The following is a 24,958-nucleotide window of genomic DNA, read 5'->3' as shown; positions in this document are numbered from 1 at the left end:
TTCAGCCACCTTGTCCTGCGCCCAAGAGGTGATAGTTGGCGTTCCGACCAGTGGCCCAAGATCTGCATGTCTGAGCTTATTCAAGGATCTGCAAAAGGGCTCATCCGGGATTTGAACCCGGGACCTCTCACACCCGAAGCGAGAATCATACCCCTAGACCAACGAGCCTTATGCCAAAAGGTATTTTTTTGCTTTCTGCAGCAATGACAGTGAAGATATCGATTGACGTGTCCACGGTGCTTGGAACGATTGAACATCATGTGAGTGTTTTGTGCTTTACTTGTGAGCATAACAGTCTTCCAAACTCTTGACCATGCTTCAGTTCAAATCTTCTGTAGTTCATCTGCTGTGTCTTTCACATTCTGTCTTCTTCAGTCGCGACAGCAAACTGATGTCGAGTTTTTACAAATGAATAAAGTGCAAAATGAGATACATTCATTTTTTAAAAGAGAAAATTAAAAAATAAGACTTCAAAAAGAATGGAAATCATTTACTTTGAGTCAAATGACGCAAGGGTACGTGAATCAAAGTAAATTAATGTTGAAAATACCCATTCAAATAGATCAGTTTTCAACTAGAGGGATTGAGACTCAGCATATCCGTCTCAATCCTCCACAACTGCTGATTTTCCCCTCCATATCTGCAGTGAAAGATGGTGGACCGAGATCGGTTTTTGTCAAACCATGAGACATACCTATAGTCTTCTCACAAAAACATCTCTAGCTTCCGAACCGTTTAACCTACAAATTCGTATGACCACTCTATGGAAAGGGGAGACCCTCACGAACACGGTGGTATTCTCAATTTTTCTCTACATCCCCCACAAGTGTCAGGAGACTCGTCTGAAGTCAGAACCGTCTATGTGCCAACTTCTGTTTGTAGAATCCAAAATCTTTGGGCTACAAACCAATGTGACCCCACTTGTCGCAATGTTCTCCGTTTTGCCCTACGTTCCCCACAAGTGTCACGGGACTAATCTGAAGGTAACCTGTAGTGATTAAAATGATAGATTTTTTAACCAGGGACCTCTCGCAACCTAAGCCATAATCATACCCCTAAACCAACGATCTGTTTGGTCAAAGAATTATCACTTTCCACAAAAATGACGGTCAAGATATGAGTCGATGTCTCCATGTTGCCAATGAGCTTCAAATAGCATTGGTGGTATAGTGGTGAGCATAGCTGCCTTCCAAGCAGTTGACCCGGGTTCGATTCCCGGCCAATGCAGAGGAAGAGAAAGTCATCTCTTTTAGGGGCTGGATGTCATTTCAAGTGTACGACATTTGAATCATTATCGTTGTTCGTGGAAGTCAGAATTGCTCCAACATTCTGCAGGTTGTCAAAAATAATAAAAGTTGTGCGATGTTGAACCAACAAGTGCATATCAAAATAGATTTGCAGTCCATCGCCAAAACCATTCAGCCACCTTGTCCTGCGCCCAAGAGGTGATAGTTGGCGTTCCGACCAGTGGCCCAAGATCTGCATGTCTGAGCTTATTCAAGGATCTGCAAAAGGGCTCATCCGGGATTTGAACCCGGGACCTCTCACACCCGAAGCGAGAATCATACCCCTAGACCAACGAGCCTTATGCCAAAAGGTATTTTTTTGCTTTCTGCAGCAATGACAGTGAAGATATCGATTGACGTGTCCACGGTGCTTGGAACGATTGAACATCATGTGAGTGTTTTGTGCTTTACTTGTGAGCATAACAGTCTTCCAAACTCTTGACCATGCTTCAGTTCAAATCTTCTGTAGTTCATCTGCTGTGTCTTTCACATTCTGTCTTCTTCAGTCGCGACAGCAAACTGATGTCGAGTTTTTACAAATGAATAAAGTGCAAAATGAGATACATTCATTTTTTAAAAGAGAAAATTAAAAAATAAGACTTCAAAAAGAATGGAAATCATTTACTTTGAGTCAAATGACGCAAGGGTACGTGAATCAAAGTAAATTAATGTTGAAAATACCCATTCAAATAGATCAGTTTTCAACTAGAGGGATTGAGACTCAGCATATCCGTCTCAATCCTCCACAGCTGCTGATTTTCCCCTCCATATCTGCAGTGAAAGATGGTGGACCGAGATCGGTTTTTGTCAAACCATGAGACATACCTATAGTCTTCTCACAAAAACATCTCTAGCTTCCGAACCGTTTAACCTACAAATTCGTATGACCACTCTATGGAAAGGGGAGACCCTCACGAACACGGTGGTATTCTCAATTTTTCTCTACATCCCCCACAAGTGTCAGGAGACTCGTCTGAAGTCAGAACCGTCTATGTGCCAACTTCTGTTTGTAGAATCCAAAATCTTTGGGCTACAAACCAATGTGACCCCACTTGTCGCAATGTTCTCCGTTTTGCCCTACGTTCCCCACAAGTGTCACGGGACTAATCTGAAGGTAACCTGTAGTGATTAAAATGATAGATTTTTTAACCAGGGACCTCTCGCAACCTAAGCCATAATCATACCCCTAAACCAACGATCTGTTTGGTCAAAGAATTATCACTTTCCACAAAAATGACGGTCAAGATATGAGTCGATGTCTCCATGTTGCCAATGAGCTTCAAATAGCATTGGTGGTATAGTGGTGAGCATAGCTGCCTTCCAAGCAGTTGACCCGGGTTCGATTCCCGGCCAATGCAGAGGAAGAGAAAGTCATCTCTTTTAGGGGCTGGATGTCATTTCAAGTGTACGACATTTGAATCATTATCGTTGTTCGTGGAAGTCAGAATTGCTCCAACATTCTGCAGGTTGTCAAAAATAATAAAAGTTGTGCGATGTTGAACCAACAAGTGCATATCAAAATAGATTTGCAGTCCATCGCCAAAACCATTCAGCCACCTTGTCCTGCGCCCAAGAGGTGATAGTTGGCGTTCCGACCAGTGGCCCAAGATCTGCATGTCTGAGCTTATTCAAGGATCTGCAAAAGGGCTCATCCGGGATTTGAACCCGGGACCTCTCACACCCGAAGCGAGAATCATACCCCTAGACCAACGAGCCTTATGCCAAAAGGTATTTTTTTGCTTTCTGCAGCAATGACAGTGAAGATATCGATTGACGTGTCCACGGTGCTTGGAACGATTGAACATCATGTGAGTGTTTTGTGCTTTACTTGTGAGCATAACAGTCTTCCAAACTCTTGACCATGCTTCAGTTCAAATCTTCTGTAGTTCATCTGCTGTGTCTTTCACATTCTGTCTTCTTCAGTCGCGACAGCAAACTGATGTCGAGTTTTTACAAATGAATAAAGTGCAAAATGAGATACATTCATTTTTTAAAAGAGAAAATTAAAAAATAAGACTTCAAAAAGAATGGAAATCATTTACTTTGAGTCAAATGACGCAAGGGTACGTGAATCAAAGTAAATTAATGTTGAAAATACCCATTCAAATAGATCAGTTTTCAACTAGAGGGATTGAGACTCAGCATATCCGTCTCAATCCTCCACAACTGCTGATTTTTCCCCTCCATATCTGCAGTGAAAGATGGTGGACCGAGATCGGTTTTTGTCAAACCATGAGACATACCTATAGTCTTCTCACAAAAACATCTCTAGCTTCCGAACCGTTTAACCTACAAATTCGTATGACCACTCTATGGAAAGGGGAGACCCTCACGAACACGGTGGTATTCTCAATTTTTCTCTACATCCCCCACAAGTGTCAGGAGACTCGTCTGAAGTCAGAACCGTCTATGTGCCAACTTCTGTTTGTAGAATCCAAAATCTTTGGGCTACAAACCAATGTGACCCCACTTGTCGCAATGTTCTCCGTTTTGCCCTACGTTCCCCACAAGTGTCACGGGACTAATCTGAAGGTAACCTGTAGTGATTAAAATGATAGATTTTTTAACCAGGGACCTCTCGCAACCTAAGCCATAATCATACCCCTAAACCAACGATCTGTTTGGTCAAAGAATTATCACTTTCCACAAAAATGACGGTCAAGATATGAGTCGATGTCTCCATGTTGCCAATGAGCTTCAAATAGCATTGGTGGTATAGTGGTGAGCATAGCTGCCTTCCAAGCAGTTGACCCGGGTTCGATTCCCGGCCAATGCAGAGGAAGAGAAAGTCATCTCTTTTAGGGGCTGGATGTCATTTCAAGTGTACGACATTTGAATCATTATCGTTGTTCGTGGAAGTCAGAATTGCTCCAACATTCTGCAGGTTGTCAAAAATAATAAAAGTTGTGCGATGTTGAACCAACAAGTGCATATCAAAATAGATTTGCAGTCCATCGCCAAAACCATTCAGCCACCTTGTCCTGCGCCCAAGAGGTGATAGTTGGCGTTCCGACCAGTGGCCCAAGATCTGCATGTCTGAGCTTATTCAAGGATCTGCAAAAGGGCTCATCCGGGATTTGAACCCGGGACCTCTCACACCCGAAGCGAGAATCATACCCCTAGACCAACGAGCCTTATGCCAAAAGGTATTTTTTTGCTTTCTGCAGCAATGACAGTGAAGATATCGATTGACGTGTCCACGGTGCTTGGAACGATTGAACATCATGTGAGTGTTTTGTGCTTTACTTGTGAGCATAACAGTCTTCCAAACTCTTGACCATGCTTCAGTTCAAATCTTCTGTAGTTCATCTGCTGTGTCTTTCACATTCTGTCTTCTTCAGTCGCGACAGCAAACTGATGTCGAGTTTTTACAAATGAATAAAGTGCAAAATGAGATACATTCATTTTTTAAAAGAGAAAATTAAAAAATAAGACTTCAAAAAGAATGGAAATCATTTACTTTGAGTCAAATGACGCAAGGGTACGTGAATCAAAGTAAATTAATGTTGAAAATACCCATTCAAATAGATCAGTTTTCAACTAGAGGGATTGAGACTCAGCATATCCGTCTCAATCCTCCACAGCTGCTGATTTTCCCCTCCATATCTGCAGTGAAAGATGGTGGACCGAGATCGGTTTTTGTCAAACCATGAGACATACCTATAGTCTTCTCACAAAAACATCTCTAGCTTCCGAACCGTTTAACCTACAAATTCGTATGACCACTCTATGGAAAGGGGAGACCCTCACGAACACGGTGATATTCTCAATTTTTCTCTACATCCCCCACAGGTGTCAGGAGACTCGTCTGAAGTCAGAACCGTCTATGTGCCAACTTCTGTTTGTAGAATCCAAAATCTTTGGGCTACAAACCAATGTGACCCCACTTGTCGCAATGTTCTCCGTTTTGCCCTACGTTCCCCACAAGTGTCACGGGACTAATCTGAAGGTAACCTGTAGTGATTAAAATGATAGATTTTTTAACCAGGGACCTCTCGCAACCTAAGCCATAATCATACCCCTAAACCAACGATCTGTTTGGTCAAAGAATTATCACTTTCCACAAAAATGACGGTCAAGATATGAGTCGATGTCTCCATGTTGCCAATGAGCTTCAAATAGCATTGGTGGTATAGTGGTGAGCATAGCTGCCTTCCAAGCAGTTGACCCGGGTTCGATTCCCGGCCAATGCAGAGGAAGAGAAAGTCATCTCTTTTAGGGGCTGGATGTCATTTCAAGTGTACGACATTTGAATCATTATCGTTGTTCGTGGAAGTCAGAATTGCTCCAACATTCTGCAGGTTGTCAAAAATAATAAAAGTTGTGCGATGTTGAACCAACAAGTGCATATCAAAATAGATTTGCAGTCCATCGCCAAAACCATTCAGCCACCTTGTCCTGCGCCCAAGAGGTGATAGTTGGCGTTCCGACCAGTGGCCCAAGATCTGCATGTCTGAGCTTATTCAAGGATCTGCAAAAGGGCTCATCCGGGATTTGAACCCGGGACCTCTCACACCCGAAGCGAGAATCATACCCCTAGACCAACGAGCCTTATGCCAAAAGGTATTTTTTTGCTTTCTGCAGCAATGACAGTGAAGATATCGATTGACGTGTCCACGGTGCTTGGAACGATTGAACATCATGTGAGTGTTTTGTGCTTTACTTGTGAGCATAACAGTCTTCCAAACTCTTGACCATGCTTCAGTTCAAATCTTCTGTAGTTCATCTGCTGTGTCTTTCACATTCTGTCTTCTTCAGTCGCGACAGCAAACTGATGTCGAGTTTTTACAAATGAATAAAGTGCAAAATGAGATACATTCATTTTTTAAAAGAGAAAATTAAAAAATAAGACTTCAAAAAGAATGGAAATCATTTACTTTGAGTCAAATGACGCAAGGGTACGTGAATCAAAGTAAATTAATGTTGAAAATACCCATTCAAATAGATCAGTTTTCAACTAGAGGGATTGAGACTCAGCATATCCGTCTCAATCCTCCACAGCTGCTGATTTTCCCCTCCATATCTGCAGTGAAAGATGGTGGACCGAGATCGGTTTTTGTCAAACCATGAGACATACCTATAGTCTTCTCACAAAAACATCTCTAGCTTCCGAACCGTTTAACCTACAAATTCGTATGACCACTCTATGGAAAGGGGAGACCCTCACGAACACGGTGGTATTCTCAATTTTTCTCTACATCCCCCACAGGTGTCAGGAGACTCGTCTGAAGTCAGAACCGTCTATGTGCCAACTTCTGTTTGTAGAATCCAAAATCTTTGGGCTACAAACCAATGTGACCCCACTTGTCGCAATGTTCTCCGTTTTGCCCTACGTTCCCCACAAGTGTCACGGGACTAATCTGAAGGTAACCTGTAGTGATTAAAATGATAGATTTTTTAACCAGGGACCTCTCGCAACCTAAGCCATAATCATACCCCTAAACCAACGATCTGTTTGGTCAAAGAATTATCACTTTCCACAAAAATGACGGTCAAGATATGAGTCGATGTCTCCATGTTGCCAATGAGCTTCAAATAGCATTGGTGGTATAGTGGTGAGCATAGCTGCCTTCCAAGCAGTTGACCCGGGTTCGATTCCCGGCCAATGCAGAGGAAGAGAAAGTCATCTCTTTTAGGGGCTGGATGTCATTTCAAGTGTACGACATTTGAATCATTATCGTTGTTCGTGGAAGTCAGAATTGCTCCAACATTCTGCAGGTTGTCAAAAATAATAAAAGTTGTGCGATGTTGAACCAACAAGTGCATATCAAAATAGATTTGCAGTCCATCGCCAAAACCATTCAGCCACCTTGTCCTGCGCCCAAGAGGTGATAGTTGGCGTTCCGACCAGTGGCCCAAGATCTGCATGTCTGAGCTTATTCAAGGATCTGCAAAAGGGCTCATCCGGGATTTGAACCCGGGACCTCTCACACCCGAAGCGAGAATCATACCCCTAGACCAACGAGCCTTATGCCAAAAGGTATTTTTTTGCTTTCTGCAGCAATGACAGTGAAGATATCGATTGACGTGTCCACGGTGCTTGGAACGATTGAACATCATGTGAGTGTTTTGTGCTTTACTTGTGAGCATAACAGTCTTCCAAACTCTTGACCATGCTTCAGTTCAAATCTTCTGTAGTTCATCTGCTGTGTCTTTCACATTCTGTCTTCTTCAGTCGCGACAGCAAACTGATGTCGAGTTTTTACAAATGAATAAAGTGCAAAATGAGATACATTCATTTTTTAAAAGAGAAAATTAAAAAATAAGACTTCAAAAAGAATGGAAATCATTTACTTTGAGTCAAATGACGCAAGGGTACGTGAATCAAAGTAAATTAATGTTGAAAATACCCATTCAAATAGATCAGTTTTCAACTAGAGGGATTGAGACTCAGCATATCCGTCTCAATCCTCCACAGCTGCTGATTTTCCCCTCCATATCTGCAGTGAAAGATGGTGGACCGAGATCGGTTTTTGTCAAACCATGAGACATACCTATAGTCTTCTCACAAAAACATCTCTAGCTTCCGAACCGTTTAACCTACAAATTCGTATGACCACTCTATGGAAAGGGGAGACCCTCACGAACACGGTGGTATTCTCAATTTTTCTCTACATCCCCCACAGGTGTCAGGAGACTCGTCTGAAGTCAGAACCGTCTATGTGCCAACTTCTGTTTGTAGAATCCAAAATCTTTGGGCTACAAACCAATGTGACCCCACTTGTCGCAATGTTCTCCGTTTTGCCCTACGTTCCCCACAAGTGTCACGGGACTAATCTGAAGGTAACCTGTAGTGATTAAAATGATAGATTTTTTAACCAGGGACCTCTCGCAACCTAAGCCATAATCATACCCCTAAACCAACGATCTGTTTGGTCAAAGAATTATCACTTTCCACAAAAATGACGGTCAAGATATGAGTCGATGTCTCCATGTTGCCAATGAGCTTCAAATAGCATTGGTGGTATAGTGGTGAGCATAGCTGCCTTCCAAGCAGTTGACCCGGGTTCGATTCCCGGCCAATGCAGAGAAAGAGAAAGTCTTTGCTTTTAGGGGCTGGATGTCATTTCAAGTGTACGACATTTGAATCATTATCGTTGTTCGTGGAAGTCAGAATTGCTCCAACATTCTGCAGGTTGTCAAAAATAATAAAAGTTGTGCGATGTTGAACCAACAAGTGCATATCAAAATAGATTTGCAGTCCATCGCCAAAACCATTCAGCCACCTTGTCCTGCGCCCAAGAGGTGATAGTTGGCGTTCCGACCAGTGGCCCAAGATCTGCATGTCTGAGCTTATTCAAGGATCTGCAAAAGGGCTCATCCGGGATTTGAACCCGGGACCTCTCACACCCGAAGCGAGAATCATACCCGTAGACCAACGAGCCTTATGCCAAAAGGTATTTTTTTGCTTTCTGCAGCAATGACAGTGAAGATATCGATTGACGTGTCCACGGTGCTTGGAACGATTGAACATCATGTGAGTGTTTTGTGCTTTACTTGTGAGCATAACAGTCTTCCAAACTCTTGACCATGCTTCAGTTCAAATCTTCTGTAGTTCATCTGCTGTGTCTTTCACATTCTGTCTTCTTCAGTCGCGACAGCAAACTGATGTCGAGTTTTTACAAATGAATAAAGTGCAAAATGAGATACATTCATTTTTTAAAAGAGAAAATTAAAAAATAAGACTTCAAAAGAATGGAAATCATTTACTTTGAGTCAAATGACGCAAGGGTACGTGAATCAAAGTAAATTAATGTTGAAAATACCCATTCAAATAGATCAGTTTTCAACTAGAGGGATTGAGACTCAGCATATCCGTCTCAATCCTCCACAACTGCTGATTTTTCCCCTCCATATCTGCAGTGAAAGATGGTGGACCGAGATCGGTTTTTGTCAAACCATGAGACATACCTATAGTCTTCTCACAAAAACATCTCTAGCTTCCGAACCGTTTAACCTACAAATTCGTATGACCACTCTATGGAAAGGGGAGACCCTCACGAACAAGGTGGTATTCTCAATTTTTCTCTACATCCCCCACAGGTGTAAGGGAATTCACCCCCGTAGTGGACAAAAATGAATGGCAAATTATTGGCATAGGACAAACCATGTACACATTGGCCAATACCACCCAAAGCGGCGTTGATTCATGCAAAGTTTACTTCTATTGCCATATGGGTATTGCCAGTTGTAACACTTCAAAAATCCAACAGGTGGCGATTGCACTCCACCATGGTTTTTCATATTGATATTGGACTCCAAGTCAACATCCAAAAGCCAAATTTTGAAAAAACGAATTTTTTGAAAAAAACGTATCACCCCTTAAAAAAGTGCTTTCTGGACCGTTTTTCGAAATTCTTTCGCTTTTTTGACAATTACACATGTATAAGAACTGTATGAAAATACTTTTGTCCAATTTTATTATCATATTTTTTTAATTTTTTTACTTGCGCATTATTGCATATGTTTTGTCCATTTGCAATATGATTTCATAGGAAGTCAGAAGTCAAAAGTCAAAAATTATTAAATTTCATAAAAAACTTCACACACCCCTAAAAAAGTGCTTTCTGGACCGTTTTTCGAAATTTTTTTCGCATTTTGTGTCAGTTACACACGTATAAGAACTGTATCAACATACTTTAGTCATATTTTATTATCATAATTTTTTTTTTTTTTTTTACTTGCGCATATTGCATGTGTTTTGTCCATCTGCAATATGATTTCATAGGAAGTCAGAAGTCAAAAGTCAAAAATTATTAAATTTCATAAAAAACTTCACACACCCCTAAAAAGTGCTTTCTGGACCGTTTTTCGAAAAATTTTCGAATTTTGTGTCAGTTACACACGTATAAGAACTGTATCAACATACTTTAGTCATATTTTATTATCATAATGTTTTTTTTTTTTTTTGCTTGTGCATAAGGCATATGTTTTGTGGGGGCCAAATGTCATAAGAAATTTGACATGCTCAAAAATCCTTCAGAAATGCAAAATTGACTGGCCTGATGAACTCGGGATGGCCGGGCAGTGATTGTTGTTCCTTTCAATCACTTGTGGTGTTGATTTCATCATGTCCATTTGTTTATGTTTTCTCACTTTTGCAAAGTCACTGTGCATTTGCCATATGGTTAACTGGGCATTCACCATCACCAATTTGTCATGCCATAAAAATCATGCAGGAATGCCAAATTGACTGGCCCGATGAACTCGGGATGGCTGGGCAGTGATTCTGGTACCTCTCCATCGCTCGTTTGGGTTGATTTCAGAATGTCGCTTTTGGTGATGGTACCTCACCGCTCACTGTTAAAACATATTGCAAATGTTTGATATCACTTTTGACACCAAAGTCACTGAAAATTTGTGCCAAGGAATGCCAAATTGACTGGCCCGATTAAAAAACCATAAAACACATAGGGATGGCAGTTGGACATTAGTGATTCTGGTACCTCTCCATCGGCTCGATAGGTCATTTGATTCCAGAATGTCCATTTGGTGATTTTTTTCCATGCTTTCACGGGGTCACTGTGCATTTGCCATATGGTTCTTAACTGGGCACGGTCACCATGCACCAGTCTTTGTCATGACATTTCTAAAAATCATTTGCAGGAATGCCAAAATGAATTGGTCGATGAATGTTCGGGATGGCTCGGTGGCAGTGATTCTGGTACCTCTCCACGCTCTATTTGGGTTGATTTCAGAATGTCGAACTTTGGTGATGGTACCTCACTGTTAAAACATATTGCAAATGTTTCTCACTTTTCCAAGTTGTCACTGAAAATTTGTGCAGGAATGCCAAATTGACTGGCCCGATGAACTCGGGATGGCTTGGCAGTGATTCTGGTACCTCTCCAACAGCCCCTCGTTATGGGTTGATTCCAGAATGTCCATTTGGTGATTTTTCTCACTTTTTCAAAGTCACTGTGCATTTGCCATATGGTTAACTTTTGGGTCAATTTAACCATCACCAATTTGTCATGCTTAGAATAAAAATCATGCAGGAATGCATAGAAAATTGACTGGCCCGATGACCTCAGGGATGGCTGGGCAGTGATTCCTGGTACCTCTCCACTGTTTTTGGGTTGATTTCAGAATGTGAAAGGTTTGGTGATGGTACCTCACCGCTTAAACATATTGCTAATGGACAAGAGTCACCTGTCACCCAAAGTCACCGTCCATCAGTCAATTTGATATCATTCAAAGCTAACTATTGGAGGCACTGTCAGTCTCTACGCTTGGGATTAATGATACGTCCCTCCATCCATGTTGTGTATCTGTGTGATTTAGTTTTCCTTTGAATTTTTATGGGAAAAATGACTGATTTACAGTTCATGGGGGTTGCCTAATCATATATATGAAGTTTTGGAAAGATCTGATTTTTTAACCCTCCAAACAGCCCATGAGACACCAATTATGGCACTTCCGGTTGGCACAGGAAGCTGTAACTCAACATACATCCTCATTGGGCTATTCCATTAGAGAATCCTGAGTTTTAAGTCTTTACCATGAAAACTGACTGATTTACACAGGGTTCAATGCACTATGTCCATCAAATTGCAGGCAGTGTTATGGGTATACACTTTTAGGGCGATTTGAACCACTTCCGGTTGGTCCAGGAAGCTTAGAATCGACACAGGTAGACCTTATAGTGGTCTGATGGACTGGTACCAAAGACAGGTTCATACAACATTCATAACCCATATAGACTCCAGGTTGTATTTAGTGGAGCAGCCAATATATTCCTATGGGGAGAGAAGTCAATGAACACTGTTTTTATGTAAACACCTTCTTTTGACTGTGAAGGGTTAATGTCACACGGTCAAGGATAGGCTTGGACAGATCAGGAGGACCTTAGGAACAGTCCTGTGGTTGAATTGTCTTTCTAAACCTAACGGTTCCGCCGCTGTCACCCAAAATCAAATGACGTACTGGTGAAGGCTTCATATTGGGCCTATTTTTCTCATGGTCGCGCGCTCAGACCGAGCGAGCTACGGTCAAGCGGGGCACCTCGTTGGACTCGGCACAGTCTGGACACTATGGTGATGCCATTGTTTGTGTTGATTTCAGAATGTCCATTTGGTCATGTTTTCTCACTTTTGCAAAGTCACTGTGCATTTGCCATATGGTTAACTGGGCAGTCACCATCACCAATTTGTCATGCCATAAAAATCATGCAGGAATGCCAAATTGACTGGCCCGATGACATAGGGATGGCTGGGCAGTGATTTTGGTACCTCTCCATCGCTCGTTTGGGTTGATTTCAGAATGTCGCTTTTGGTGATGGTACCTCACCGCTTAAACATATTGCAAATGTTCCTTACTTTTGCAAAGTCACTAAAAATTCTTGCAGGAATGCCAAATTGACTGGCCCGATGACCTCGGGATGGCTGGGCAGTGATACTGGTACCTCTCCATGGCTCGTTTGGGTTGATTTCAGAATGTCGCTTTTGGTGATGGTACCTCACTGTTAAAACATATTGCAAATGTTCCTTACTTTTGCAAAGTCACTGAAAATTTGTGCAGGAATGCCAATTGACTGGCCCGATGACCTCGGGATGGCTGGGCAGTGATACTGGTACCTCTCCATGGCTCGTTTGGGTTGATTTCAGAATGTCGCATTTGGTGATGGTACCTCACTGTTAAAACATATTGCAAATGTTCCTTACATTTTTGCAAAGTCACTGAAAATTTGTGCAGGAATGCCAAATTGACTGGCCCGATGAACTCGGGATGGCTTGGCAGTGATTCTGGTACCTCTCCATCACTCGTTAGGGTTGATTTCAGAATGTCCATTTGGTCATGTTTTCTCACTTTTGCAAAGTCACTGTGCATTTGCCATATGGTTAACTGGGCAGTCACCATCACCAATTTGTCATGCCATAAAAATCATGCAGGAATGCCAAATTGACTGGCCCGATGACCATAGGGATGGCTGGGCAGTGATTTTGGTACCTCTCCATCGCTCGTTTGGGTTGATTTCAGAATGTCGAATTTTTTGGTGATGGTACCTCACTGCTTAAACATATTGCAAATGTTCCTTAGTTTTGCAAAGTCACTGAAAATTTTTGCAGGAATGCCAAATTGACTGGCCCGATGAACTCGGGATGGCTTGGCAGTGATTCTGGTACCTCTCCATCACTCGTTAGGGTTGATTCCAGAATGTCCATTTGGTGATTTTTCTCACTCTTTCAAAGTCACTGTGCATTTGCCATATGGTTAACTGGGCGATTTCACCATCACCAATTTGTCATGCCATAAAAATCATGCAGGAATGCCAAATTGACTGGCCCGATGACCTCGGGATGGCTGGGCAGTGATACTGGTACCTCTCCATCGCTCGTTTGGGTTGATTTCGAATGTCGCTTTTGGTGATGGTACCTCACTGTTAAAACATATTGCAAATGTTCCTTACTTTTGCAAAGTCACTGAAAATTTGTGCAGGAATGCCAAATTGACTGGCCCGATGAAGTCGGGATGGCTTGGCAGTGATTCTGGTACCTCTCCATCACTTGTTAGGGTTGATTCCAGAATGTCCATTTGGTGATTTTTCTCACTCTTTCAAAGTCACTGTGCATTTGCCATATGGTTAACTGGGCAGTCACCATTACCAATTTGTCATGCCATAAAAATCATGCAGGAATGCCAAATTGACTGGCCCGATGACATAGGGATGTCTGGGCAGTGATACTGGTACCTCTCCATCGCTCGTTTGGGTTGATTTCAGAATGTCGCTTTTGGTGATGGTACCTCACCGCTTAAACATATTGCTAATGGACAAGAGTCACCTGCAAGTCACCGTCCATCAGTCAATTTGATATCATTCTGACACCAAACTGATACAAACTGACACCAAACCCACTTTTCCCAACTCATTTAGGAGCCAAGTATAACATACTTCAGAGCTGGCCCAAAATTCACAAGGCCTTCGGTACAAAACATTAAAAAACCATAAAACACATAGTTACTTTTAGCTGCGGGGCCAGTTCGGACATTATGTGTAGTCCTATGTGAGGCGACCCCGAATCCCAGTTTCGGCTCGATAGGTCATTTGGTGTCCAGTAAAAGCCTAATTGGTGCTGAAAATCCACTTTTTCAATGCCTTGGGGTCCTTGAATGAGCTATCGGACCGAGATGTTGGGTTCTGTCTCTATGGGCCGAGACGGTCACAATGCACCTAGTCTTGTGTCTCTGGGACATTTCTAAATGTCGCCATTTTCGTAATGGTCAAAATGAATTGAAGTCATTGCAAATGTTCAACGCTGTTTCTCGGTCCGAGAACTCCTAGAGCGCCGTAACTCACCACGCACTATCTACCTGAGGTCTAGAACAGGATTCTAAAGTTTCGGAACTCTAGGTCTGACGGTTCTCACTTTTTAGCTCGAACAAAGCTAACTATTGGAGGCACTGTCAGTCTCTACACACCCCAATACGTCCCTCCATCCAAGTTGTGTATCTGTGTGATTTATTTTTCCTTTGAATTTTTATGGGAAAAATGACTGATTTACAGTTCATGGGGGGTTGTCTAATCACACATATGAAGTTTTGGACAGATCATTTTTTAACCCTTCCAAACAGCCCCTGAGACACCAATTGATGGCACTTCCGGGATGGCACAGGAAGCTATAAATACACACATGTCTTGACTGACATAGAAACCTAGGGAATCCTGAGTTTTAAGTCTTTAAGTTGAGAATTGACTGATCTACACAGGGTTGAATAATGCAGAGGCCTGGCACCTTTCGAGGTGATGTACATCCAAATACCTTTTGGGTCAATTTAACCACTTCCGGGATTGCTCCAGGAAGCTTAGAATCGACACAGGTAGACCTCATAGTGGTCTGATGGAATGTCATAGAAGACAGGTTCATACAGCATTCATAAAGACCTCCAGGTTGTATTTAGGGGAGCAGGCAATGTATTCCTATGGGGAGAGAAGTCAATGCACACTGTTTTTTTGTAAACACCTTCTTTTAACTGTGAAAGGTTAATGCCACACAGTCAAGGTTAGGCTTGCACAGATCGGGAGGACCTTAGGAACAGTCCTGTGTTTGAATTGTCCTTCTAAACCTAACGGTTCCGCCGCTGTCACCCAAAATCCAATGACATTGTTTTGCAGGCATCATTGTGGGCCTATTTTTCTCATGGTCGCTGCGCTCAGACCGAGCGAGCTACGGGATGGGGCACCTGATTCTGGACTCTCCACGGCCTTGGGATTATGTTTATGCCATTGCCTGATTTTCTGTGTCTTTAAACACCACGCTTTGTCACTCCATCCTTGCTGTGTGTGTGTGTGAGAGCTTTTCTTTGACATCTGTTGGGAAAAATGACTGATTTACAGTTCATGGGGGTTGTCTAATCACACATATGAAGTTTTGGACAGATCTGATTTTTTAACCCTTCCAAACAGCCCCTGAGTCACCAATTATGGCACTTCCGGTTGGCACAGGAAGCTATAAATACACACATGTCTTGACTGACATAGAAACCTAGGGAATCCTGAGTTTTAAGTCAAGTTGAGAATTGACTGATCTACACAGGGTTGAATAATGCAGAGGCCTTTTCCCAACCATTTCGAGGTGATGTACATCCAAATACTTTTGGGTCAATTTAACCACTTCCGGTTGCTCCAGGAAGCTTAGAATCGACACAGGTAGACCTCATAGTGGTCTGATGGAATGTCATAGAAGACAGGTTCATACAGCATTCATAACCCATAAAGACCCCAGGTTGTATTTGGGGAGCAGGCAATGTATTCCTATGGGGAGAGAAGTCAATGCACACTTTTTTTTGTAAACACCTTCTTTTAACTGTGAAAGGTTAATGCCACACAGTCAAGGTTAGGCTTGCACAGATCGGGAGGACCTTAGGAACAGTCCTGTGTTTGAATTGTCCTTCTAAACCTAACGGTTCCGCCGCTGTCACCCAAAATCCAATGACATTGTGGTGCAGGCATCATTGTGGGCCTATTTTTCTCATGGTCGCTGCGCTCAGACCGAGCGAGCTACGGTCTAGAGGGGCACCTAAAGTTTGGACTCGGCACGGCCTTGGGATTATGTTTATGCCATTGCCTGCTCTCTGTGTCTTTAAACACCACGCTTTGTCACTCCATCCTTGTGTGTGTGTGTGAGATTTTTCTTTGACATCTGTTGGGAAAAATGACTGATTTACAGTTCATGGGGGTTGTCTAATCACACATATGAAGTTTTGGACAGATCTGATTTTTTTAACCCTTCCAAACAGCCCCTGAGACACCAATTATGGCACTTCCGGTTGGCACAGGAAGCTATAAATACACACATGTCTTGACTGACATAGAAACCTAGGGAATCCTGAGTTTTAAGTCTTTAAGTTGAGAATTGACTGATCTACACAGGGTTGAATAATGCAGAGGCCTCGGCACCTTTCGAGGTGATGTACATCCAAATACCTTTTGGGTCAATTTAACCACTTCCGGTTGCTCCAGGAAGCTTAGAATCGACACAGGTAGACCTCATAGTGGTCTGATGGAATGTCATAGAAGACAGGTTCATACAGCATTCATAACCCATAAAGACCCCAGGTTGTATTTAGGGAGCAGGCAATGTATTCCTATGGGGAGAGAAGTCAATGCACACTGTTTTTTTGTAAACACCTTCTTTTAACTGTGAAAGGTTAATGCCACACAGTCAAGGTTAGGCTTGCACAGATCGGGAGGACCTTAGGAACAGTCCTGTGTTTGAATTGTCCTTCTAAACCTAACGGTTCCGCCGCTGTCACCCAAAATCCAATGACATTGTGGTGCAGGCATCATTGTGGGCCTATTTTTCTCATGGTCGCTGCGCTCAGACCGAGCGAGCTACGGTCAAGAGGGGCACCTCGTTGGACTCGGCACGGCCTTGGGATTATGTTTATGCCATTGCCTGCTCTCTGTGTCTTTAAACACCACGCTTTGTCACTCCATCCTTGCTGTGTGTGTGTGTGAGAGCTTTTCTTTGACATCTGTTGGGAAAAATGACTGATTTACAGTTCATGGGGGTTGTCTAATCACACATATGAAGTTTTGGACAGATCTGATTTTTTTAACCCTTCCAAACAGCCCCTGAGACACCAATTATGGCACTTCCGGTTGGCACAGGAAGCTATAAATACACACATGTCTTGACTGACATAGAAACCTAGGGAATCCTGAGTTTTAAGTCTTTAAGTTGAGAATTGACTGATCTACACAGGGTTGAATAATGCAGAGGCCTCGGCACCTTTCGAGGTGATGTACATCCAAATACCTTTTGGGTCAATTTAACCACTTCCGGTTGCTCCAGGAAGCTTAGAATCGACACAGGTAGACCTCATAGTGGTCTGATGGAATGTCATAGAAGACAGGTTCATACAGCATTCATAACCCATAAAGACCCCAGGTTGTATTTAGGGGAGCAGGCAATGTATTCCTATGGGGAGAGAAGTCAATGCACACTGTTTTTTGTAAACACCTTCTTTTAACTGTGAAAGGTTAATGCCACACAGTCAAGGTTAGGCTTGCACAGATCGGGAGGACCTTAGGAACAGTCCTGTGTTTGAATTGTCCTTCTAAACCTAACGGTTCCGCCGCTGTCACCCAAAATCCAATGACATTGTGGTGCAGGCATCATTGTGGGCCTATTTTTCTCATGGTCGCTGCGCTCAGACCGAGTGAGCTACGGTCAAGCGGGGCACCTCGTTGGACTCGGCCCTGCCTTGGGATTATGTTTATGCCATTGCCTGCTCTCTGTGTCTTTAAACACCACGCTTTGTCACTCCATCCTTGCTGTGTGTGTGTGAGAGCTTTTCTTTGACATCTGTTGGGAAAAATGACTGATTTACAGTTCATGGGTGTTGTCTAATCACACATATGAAGTTTTGGACAGATCTGATTTTTTTAACCCTTCCAAACAGCCCCTGAGACACCAATTATGGCACTTCCGGTTGGCACAGGAAGCTATAAATAAACTCATATCCTCATTGGGGTATGCCTTTACAGAATCCTGAGTTTTAAGTCTTTACGTTAAGAACTGAGTTATTTACGGAGGGTTTAGTGAGTGTGTGTTATTTCAGAAAATCATAGAAAATCACAGAAATGTCGCAGAGCTCCGCAGCACATTTTAAAAATACTCGTATGAACACCCTGCAACTGGATCTGTAACCGTTGAAAAAAAAAACACCTATATCTGAACATCACGATCTGGTCACCGTACGATTTCGTAAATGACGATAGATAAATGGCCGATTTTTTTTATTGACACCGGAGGCTCCTTGACTTTGACGTGAAGTGAAAAAATCTTTTCTCTATTTTCATTTTGGACCTTTAATCCCAGAAATATGGCCATAACTCAAAAACCGTTGAGGCCTAGACGCCATCTTGTTCGGGGCCATCTTCCCATAATGCCAAACCTACGCTCACCAAGTTTCGGCTTCGAAATATTTTCAGTTTTCGAGATATGGCACGTCGTGATTCGGGATGTTTTGTCCAATAGCAATATGATTGCTTATGCCCTCTTGTGGGATATTCCGGCATAGCGCAAAAATGGGCCAAAATTTGTTTATTTTATTAAACGAAAACAAATGTCCGACAAAGTTCATTTGATGACTTCCCGGTAGGTCTGGCCCACCGCTCGGCCCGACGCCGTCCCCGAATTTCTAAAATGTTTTCGGACGTCTAGTAAGGGACCGTACAGTTCCAATAGGGACTTTTCACTAACCATACGGTGATTGTCGAAATGTTCCCTTAGGGTATGGCAGGGCATGTGGCAGGGCATGTGGCAGGGCCTGTGGCAGGGCATGTGGCAGGGCCTGTGGCAGGGCATGTGGCAGGGCCTGTGGCAGGGCATGTGGCAGGGCATGTGGCAGGGCATGTGGCAGGGCATGTGGCAGGGCCTGTGGCAGGGCATGTGGCAGGGCATGTGGCAGGGCATGTGGCAGGGCCTGTGGCAGGGCATGTGGCAGGGCCTGTGGCAGGGCATGTGGCAGGGCCTGTGGCAGGGCATGTGGCATGGCCTGTGGCAGGGCCTGTGGCAGGGCCTGTGGCAGGGCCTGTGGCAGGGCATGTGGCAGGGCCTGTGGCAGGGCCTGTGGCAGGGCCTGTGGCAGGGCCTGTGTAGTCTAGTGGACTCTCCGTCAGGGATTTAACAGTCTACCGTAGTCTAGTGGAGTCTCCGTCAGGGATTTAACAGTCTGCTGTAGTCTAGTGGGCTCTCCGTCAGGGATTTAACATTCTACTGTAGTCTAGTGGAGTCTCCGTCAGGGATTTAACATTCTGCTGTAGTCTAGTGGACTCTCCGTCAGGGATTTAACAGTCTGCTGTAGTTTAGTGGGCTCTCCGTCAGGGATTTAACAGTCTGCTGTAGTCTAGTGGGCTCTCCGTCAGGGATTTAACAGTCTGCTGTAGTCTAGTGGACTCTCCGTCAGGAATTTAACAGTCTGCTGTAGTCTAGTGGGCTCTCCATCAGGGATTTAACATTCTACTGTAGTCTAGTGGGCTCTCCGTCAGGGATTTAACATTCTACTGTAGTCTAGTGGACTCTCCGTCAGGGATTTAACATTTTACTGTAGTCTAGTGGACTCTCCGTCAGGGATTTAACAGTCTACCGTAGTCTAGTGGAGTCTCCGTCAGGGATTTAACAGTCTGCTGTAGTCTAGTGGAGTCTCCGTCAGGGATTTAACATTCTACTGTAGTCTAGTGGACTCTCCGTCAGGGATTTAACAGTCTACCGTAGTCTAGTGGAGTCTCCGTCAGGGGGATTTAACAGTCTACCGTAGTCTAGTGGAGTCTCCGTCAGGGATTTAACATTCTACTGTAGTCTAGTGGGCTCTCCGTCAGGGATTTAACATTCTACTGTAGTCTAGTGGGCTCTCCGTCAGGGATTTAACATTCTACTGTAGTCTAGTGGAGTCTCCGTCAGGGATTTAACATTCTACTGTAGTCTAGTGGAGTCTCCATCAGGGATTTAACAGTCTGCTGTAGTCTAGTGGACTCTCCGTCAGGGATTTAACAGTCTGACCCAGTCTAGTGGAGTCTCCATCGGGGATTTAACATTCTACTGTAGTCTAGTGGGCTCTCCGTCAGGGATTTAACATTCTACTGTAGTCTAGTGGAGTCTCCGTCAGGGATTTAACAGTCTACCGTAGTCTAGTGGACTCAGGGATTTAACAGTCTACTGTAGTCTAGCTGACTCCTGATTTAACAGTCTACTGTAGTCTAGCTGACTCAGGGATTTAACAGTCTACTGTAGTCTAGCTGACTCAGGGATTTAACAGTCTACTGTAGTCTGGTTGACTCAGGGATTTAACAGTCTACTGTAGTCTAGTTGACTCGGGGATTTAACAGTCTACTGTAGTCTAGCTGACTCAGGGATTTAACAGTCTACTGTAGTCTAGTTGACTCAGGGATTTAACAGTCTACTGTAGTCTAGTTGACTCAGGGATTTAACAGTCTACTGTAGTCTAGTGGACTCAGGGATTTAACAGTCTACCGTAGTCTAGTTGACTCAGGGATTTAACAGTCTACTGTAGTCTGGTTGACTCAGGGATTTAACAGTCTACTGTAGTCTGGTTGACTCAGGGATTTAACAGTCTACTGTAGTCTAGTTGACTCCAGGGATTTAACAGTCTACTGTAGTCTAGCTGACTCAGGGATTTAACAGTCTACTGTAGTTGTCTCCTGATTTAACAGTCTACTGTGGTCTACTGTAGTTGTTTCCTGATTTAGCATCTGAAAAGTACAGTAGACATTCAGTCTGCACCAGTCCAGTCTTCCAGTCCCTAACGGGTAGTGAAGGAGACATCCAGTCCCTAACGGGTAGTGAAGGAGACATCCAGTCTTCCAGTCCCTAACAGGTAGTGAAGGAGACATCCAGTCCCTAACAGGTAGTGAAGGAGACATCCAGTCTTCCAGTCCCTAACAGGTAGTGAAGGAGACATCCAGTCTTCCAGTCCCTAACAGGTAGTGAAGGAGACATCCAGTCTTCCAGTCCCTAACAGGTAGTGAAGGAGACATCCAGTCTTCCAGTCCCTAACAGGTAGTGAAGGAGACATCCAGTCTTCCAGTCCCTAACAGGTAGTGAAGGAGACATCCAGTCTTCCAGTCCCTAACAGGTAGTGAAGGAGACATCCAGTCTTCCAGTCCCTAACAGGTAGTGAAGGAGACATCCAGTCTTCCAGTCCCTAACAGGTAGTGAAGGAGACATCCAGTCTTCCAGTCCCTAACGGGTAGTGAAGGAGACATCCAGTCTTCCAGTCCCCTAACGGGTAGTGAAGGAGACATCAGTCTTCCAGTCCCTAACAGGTAGTGAAGGAGACATCCAGTCTTCCAGTCCCTAACAGGTAGTGAAGGAGACATCCAGTCTTCCAGTCCCTAACAGGTAGTGAAGGAGACATCCAGTCTTCCAGTCCCTAACAGGTAGTGAAGGAGACATCCAGTCTTCCAGTCCCTAACAGGTAGTGAAGGAGACATCCAGTCTTCCAGTCCCTAACGAGGTAGTGAAGGAGACATCAGTCTTCCAGTCCCTAACGGGTAGTGAAGGAGACATCCAGTCTTCCAGTCCCTAACAGGTAGTGAAGGAGACATCCAGTCTTCCAGTCCCTAACAGGTAGTGAAGGAGACATCCAGTCTTCCAGTCCCTAACAGGTAGTGAAGGAGACATCCAGTCTTCCAGTCCCTAACAGGTAGTGAAGGAGACATCCAGTCTTCCAGTCCCTAACGGGTAGTGAAGGAGACATCCAGTCTTCCAGTCCCTAACAGGTAGTGAAGGAGACATCCAGTCTTCCAGTCCCTAACAGGTAGTGAAGGAGACATCCAGTCTTCCAGTCCCTAACAGTACTCTATCTCCATCAGTTTGTATAGCAGACCCTCATGCCAAATTGAGTCAAAGTCTTTTTTGAAATCAACAAAGCATGAGAAGACTTTGCCTTTGTTTTGGTTTGTTTGGTTGTCAATTAGGGTGTGCAGGGTGAATACATGGTCTGTTGTACGGTAATTTGGTAAGAAGCCAATTTCATTGAGGAAGTGTACGAGTCTGCTGTTAATGATGATGCAGAGGATTTTCCCAAGGTTACTGTTGACGCATATTCCACGGTAGTAATTGGGGTCAAATTTGTCTCCACTTTTGTGGATTGGGGTGATCAGTCCCTGGTTCCAAATATTGGGGAAGATGTTAAAGAGTTTTAGGGGGCGGCAGGGTAGCCTAGTGGTTAGAGCGTTGGACTGGTAACCGAAAGGTTGCAAGTTCAAATCCCTGAGCTGACAAGGTACAAATCTGTCGTTCTGCCCCTGAACAGGCAGTTAACCCACTGTTCCTAGGCCGTCATTGAAAATAAGAATTTGTTCTTAACTGACTTGCCTTATAAAATAAAGGTAAAATAAAAAAAATTAAAAAATAATAATATAGCCAATTTGTTGTCTGTATATTTGATCATTTCATTGAGGATACCATCAACACCACAGGCCTTTTTGGGTTGGAGGGTTTTTATTTTGTCCTGTAACTCATTCAATGTAATTGGAGAATCCAGTGGGTTCTGGTAGTCTTTAATAGTTGATTCTAAGATCTGTATTTGATCATGTATATGTTTTCGCACTTTATTCATTGTTATAGAGCCAAAAAGATTGGAGAAGTGGTTTATCCATACATCTCCATTTTGGATAGATAATTCTTCGTGTTGTTGTTTGTTTAGTGTTTTCCAATTTCCCCAGAAGTGGTTAGAGTCTATGGATTCTTCAATTACATTGTGCTGATTTCTGACATGCTGTTCCTTCTTTTTCGTAGTGTATTTGTGTATTGTTTTAGTGATTCACCATAGTGAAGGTGTAGACTCAGGTTTTCCGGGTCTCTATGTTTTTGGTTGGACAGGTTTCTCAATTTCATTCTTAGAATTTTGCATTCTTCATCAAACCATTTGTCATTGTTGTTAATTTTCTTCAGTTTTCTATTTGAGATTTTTAGATTTGATAGGGAAGCTGAGAGGTTAAGATTTTCTACTGCCAAGTTTACACCTTCACTATTACAGTGGAACGTTTTACCCAAGAAATTGTCTAAAAGGGATTGAATTTGTTGTTGCCTAATTGTTTTTTGGTAGGTTTCCAAACTGCATTCCTTCCATCTATAGCATTTCTTAATGTTACTCAGTTCCTTTGGCTTTGATGCCTCATGATTGAGTATTGCTCTGTTTAGGTAGACTGTGATTTTGCTGTGGTCTGATAGGGGTGTCAGTGGGCTGACTGTGAACGCTCTGAGAGACTCTGGGTTGAGGTCAGTGATAAAGTAGTCTACAGTACTACTGCCAAGAGATGAGCTATAGGTGTACCTACCATAGGAGTCCCCTCGAAGCCTACCATTGACTATGTACATACCCAGCGTGCGACAGAGCTGCAGGAGTTGTGACCCGTTTTTGTTGGTTATGTTGTCATAGTTGTGCCTAGGGGGGCATATGGGGGAGGGAATGTAGTTGTGCCTAGGGGGGCATATGTGGGAGGGAATGCTGTCACCTCCAGGCAGGTGTTTGTCCCCCTGTGTGCTGAGGGTGTCAGGTTCTTGTCCGGTTCTGGCATTTAGGTCACCACAGACTAGTACATGTCCCTGGGCCTGGAAATGATTGATTTCCCCCTCCAGCATGGAGAAGCTGTCTTCATTAAAATATGGGGATTCTAGTGGGGGGATATAGGTAGCACACAGGAGGACATTTTCTCTGTTAGGATCATTTCCTTTTGAATTTCTAGCCAAATGTAGAATGTTCCTGTTTTGATTAATTTAATGGAGTGAGTTAGGTCTGCTCTATACCAAATTAGCATACCCCCTGAGTCCCTTCCCTGTTTCACACCTGGTAGTTTGGTGGATGGGACTACCAGCTCTCTGTAACCTAGAGGGCAACCAGTGGGTCTGTCTCCTCTATACCAGGTTTCTTGCAGGATGACAATGTCTGTATTACCGATTTCTTTGGTGAAGTCCGGGTTCCTGCTCTTTAGGCCAAAGGCAGATGACCTCAGGCCTTGGATATTCCAGGATGATATAGTGAAGGCTTTTTGTTCCAGAGTGTCCAATGTTGTTGGTCGTGGTGTGGCCTCAGGCCAGTAAGTGTGAGCAGAGCCTGCTGAGCATCTGCTACATGCCATTGGCTTGGGCGAGTGTGAGAGTGGGGGTTGGGACTGTTTGCCCGCTCACTACCTGGGCGTATGTGTGGCTTCCATGTTGAGGCCCTCTTTGCGGGGGTGGGGTGCATCTCTCTCTCTCTCTCTCTCTGTCTCTGTCTTTCTCTCTCTCTCTCTCTCTGTCTTTCTCCCTCTCTCTCTCTCTCTCTCTGTCTCTTTCTCTCTTCTCTCTCTCTCTCTCTCTCTGTCTCTGTCTTTCTCTCTCTCTCTCTCTCTCTCTCTCTCTCTCTCTCTCTCTCTCTCTCTCTCTTCTCTCTCCCTCTTTCTCCCTCTCTCTCTCTCTCTCTCTTTCTCTGTCTCTCTCTCTCTCTCTCTCTCTCTCTGTCTCTTTCTCTCTCCCTCTCTCCCCTCTCTCTCTCTCTCTCTCTCTGTCTCTGTCTTTCTCTCTCTCTCTCTCTCTCTCTCTCTGTCTTTCTCCCTCTCTCTCTCTCTCTGTCTCTTTCTCTCTCCCTCTCTCTCTCTCTCTCTCTCTCTCTCTCTCTCTCTCTTTCTTTCTTTCTTTCTTTTACATCTAGGTCATGGCTCT

At 43.6% G+C, this 24,958-nt stretch overlaps 13 non-coding genes across 13 annotated transcripts; 6 read left to right on the top strand and 7 right to left on the bottom strand.

The window, feature by feature from the left end:
• Positions 1-96: 96 nt before the first annotated feature.
• On the bottom strand, positions 97-168 carry trnap-cgg (transfer RNA proline (anticodon CGG)). The gene has a single exon. It is a non-coding gene; the product is annotated as a tRNA-Pro (tRNA).
• A 987-nt stretch (positions 169-1,155) lies between these two features.
• Positions 1,156-1,227, top strand: trnag-ucc (transfer RNA glycine (anticodon UCC)). The gene has a single exon. It is a non-coding gene; the product is annotated as a tRNA-Gly (tRNA).
• A 286-nt stretch (positions 1,228-1,513) lies between these two features.
• On the bottom strand, positions 1,514-1,585 carry trnap-cgg (transfer RNA proline (anticodon CGG)). The gene has a single exon. It is a non-coding gene; the product is annotated as a tRNA-Pro (tRNA).
• A 987-nt stretch (positions 1,586-2,572) lies between these two features.
• Positions 2,573-2,644, top strand: trnag-ucc (transfer RNA glycine (anticodon UCC)). The gene has a single exon. It is a non-coding gene; the product is annotated as a tRNA-Gly (tRNA).
• A 286-nt stretch (positions 2,645-2,930) lies between these two features.
• trnap-cgg (transfer RNA proline (anticodon CGG)) lies at positions 2,931-3,002 on the bottom strand. The gene has a single exon. It is a non-coding gene; the product is annotated as a tRNA-Pro (tRNA).
• A 988-nt stretch (positions 3,003-3,990) lies between these two features.
• On the top strand, positions 3,991-4,062 carry trnag-ucc (transfer RNA glycine (anticodon UCC)). Its single transcript has one exon. It is a non-coding gene; the product is annotated as a tRNA-Gly (tRNA).
• Positions 4,063-4,348: 286 nt separating this feature from the next.
• Positions 4,349-4,420, bottom strand: trnap-cgg (transfer RNA proline (anticodon CGG)). Its single transcript has one exon. It is a non-coding gene; the product is annotated as a tRNA-Pro (tRNA).
• Positions 4,421-5,407: 987 nt separating this feature from the next.
• On the top strand, positions 5,408-5,479 carry trnag-ucc (transfer RNA glycine (anticodon UCC)). The gene has a single exon. It is a non-coding gene; the product is annotated as a tRNA-Gly (tRNA).
• A 286-nt stretch (positions 5,480-5,765) lies between these two features.
• trnap-cgg (transfer RNA proline (anticodon CGG)) lies at positions 5,766-5,837 on the bottom strand. The gene has a single exon. It is a non-coding gene; the product is annotated as a tRNA-Pro (tRNA).
• Positions 5,838-6,824: 987 nt separating this feature from the next.
• Positions 6,825-6,896, top strand: trnag-ucc (transfer RNA glycine (anticodon UCC)). Its single transcript has one exon. It is a non-coding gene; the product is annotated as a tRNA-Gly (tRNA).
• A 286-nt stretch (positions 6,897-7,182) lies between these two features.
• trnap-cgg (transfer RNA proline (anticodon CGG)) lies at positions 7,183-7,254 on the bottom strand. The gene has a single exon. It is a non-coding gene; the product is annotated as a tRNA-Pro (tRNA).
• A 987-nt stretch (positions 7,255-8,241) lies between these two features.
• On the top strand, positions 8,242-8,313 carry trnag-ucc (transfer RNA glycine (anticodon UCC)). The gene has a single exon. It is a non-coding gene; the product is annotated as a tRNA-Gly (tRNA).
• Positions 8,314-8,599: 286 nt separating this feature from the next.
• trnap-cgg (transfer RNA proline (anticodon CGG)) lies at positions 8,600-8,671 on the bottom strand. The gene has a single exon. It is a non-coding gene; the product is annotated as a tRNA-Pro (tRNA).
• Positions 8,672-24,958: the final 16,287 nt, after the last annotated feature.

Source organism: Oncorhynchus masou, unplaced genomic scaffold (genome assembly GCF_036934945.1).
Source record: "Oncorhynchus masou masou isolate Uvic2021 unplaced genomic scaffold, UVic_Omas_1.1 unplaced_scaffold_1405, whole genome shotgun sequence".
Lineage (NCBI taxonomy): Eukaryota > Metazoa > Chordata > Actinopteri > Salmoniformes > Salmonidae > Oncorhynchus > Oncorhynchus masou.
Note: the sequence above shows the minus strand (reverse complement) of the source record. Positions and strands in the feature narration are given on the sequence as shown.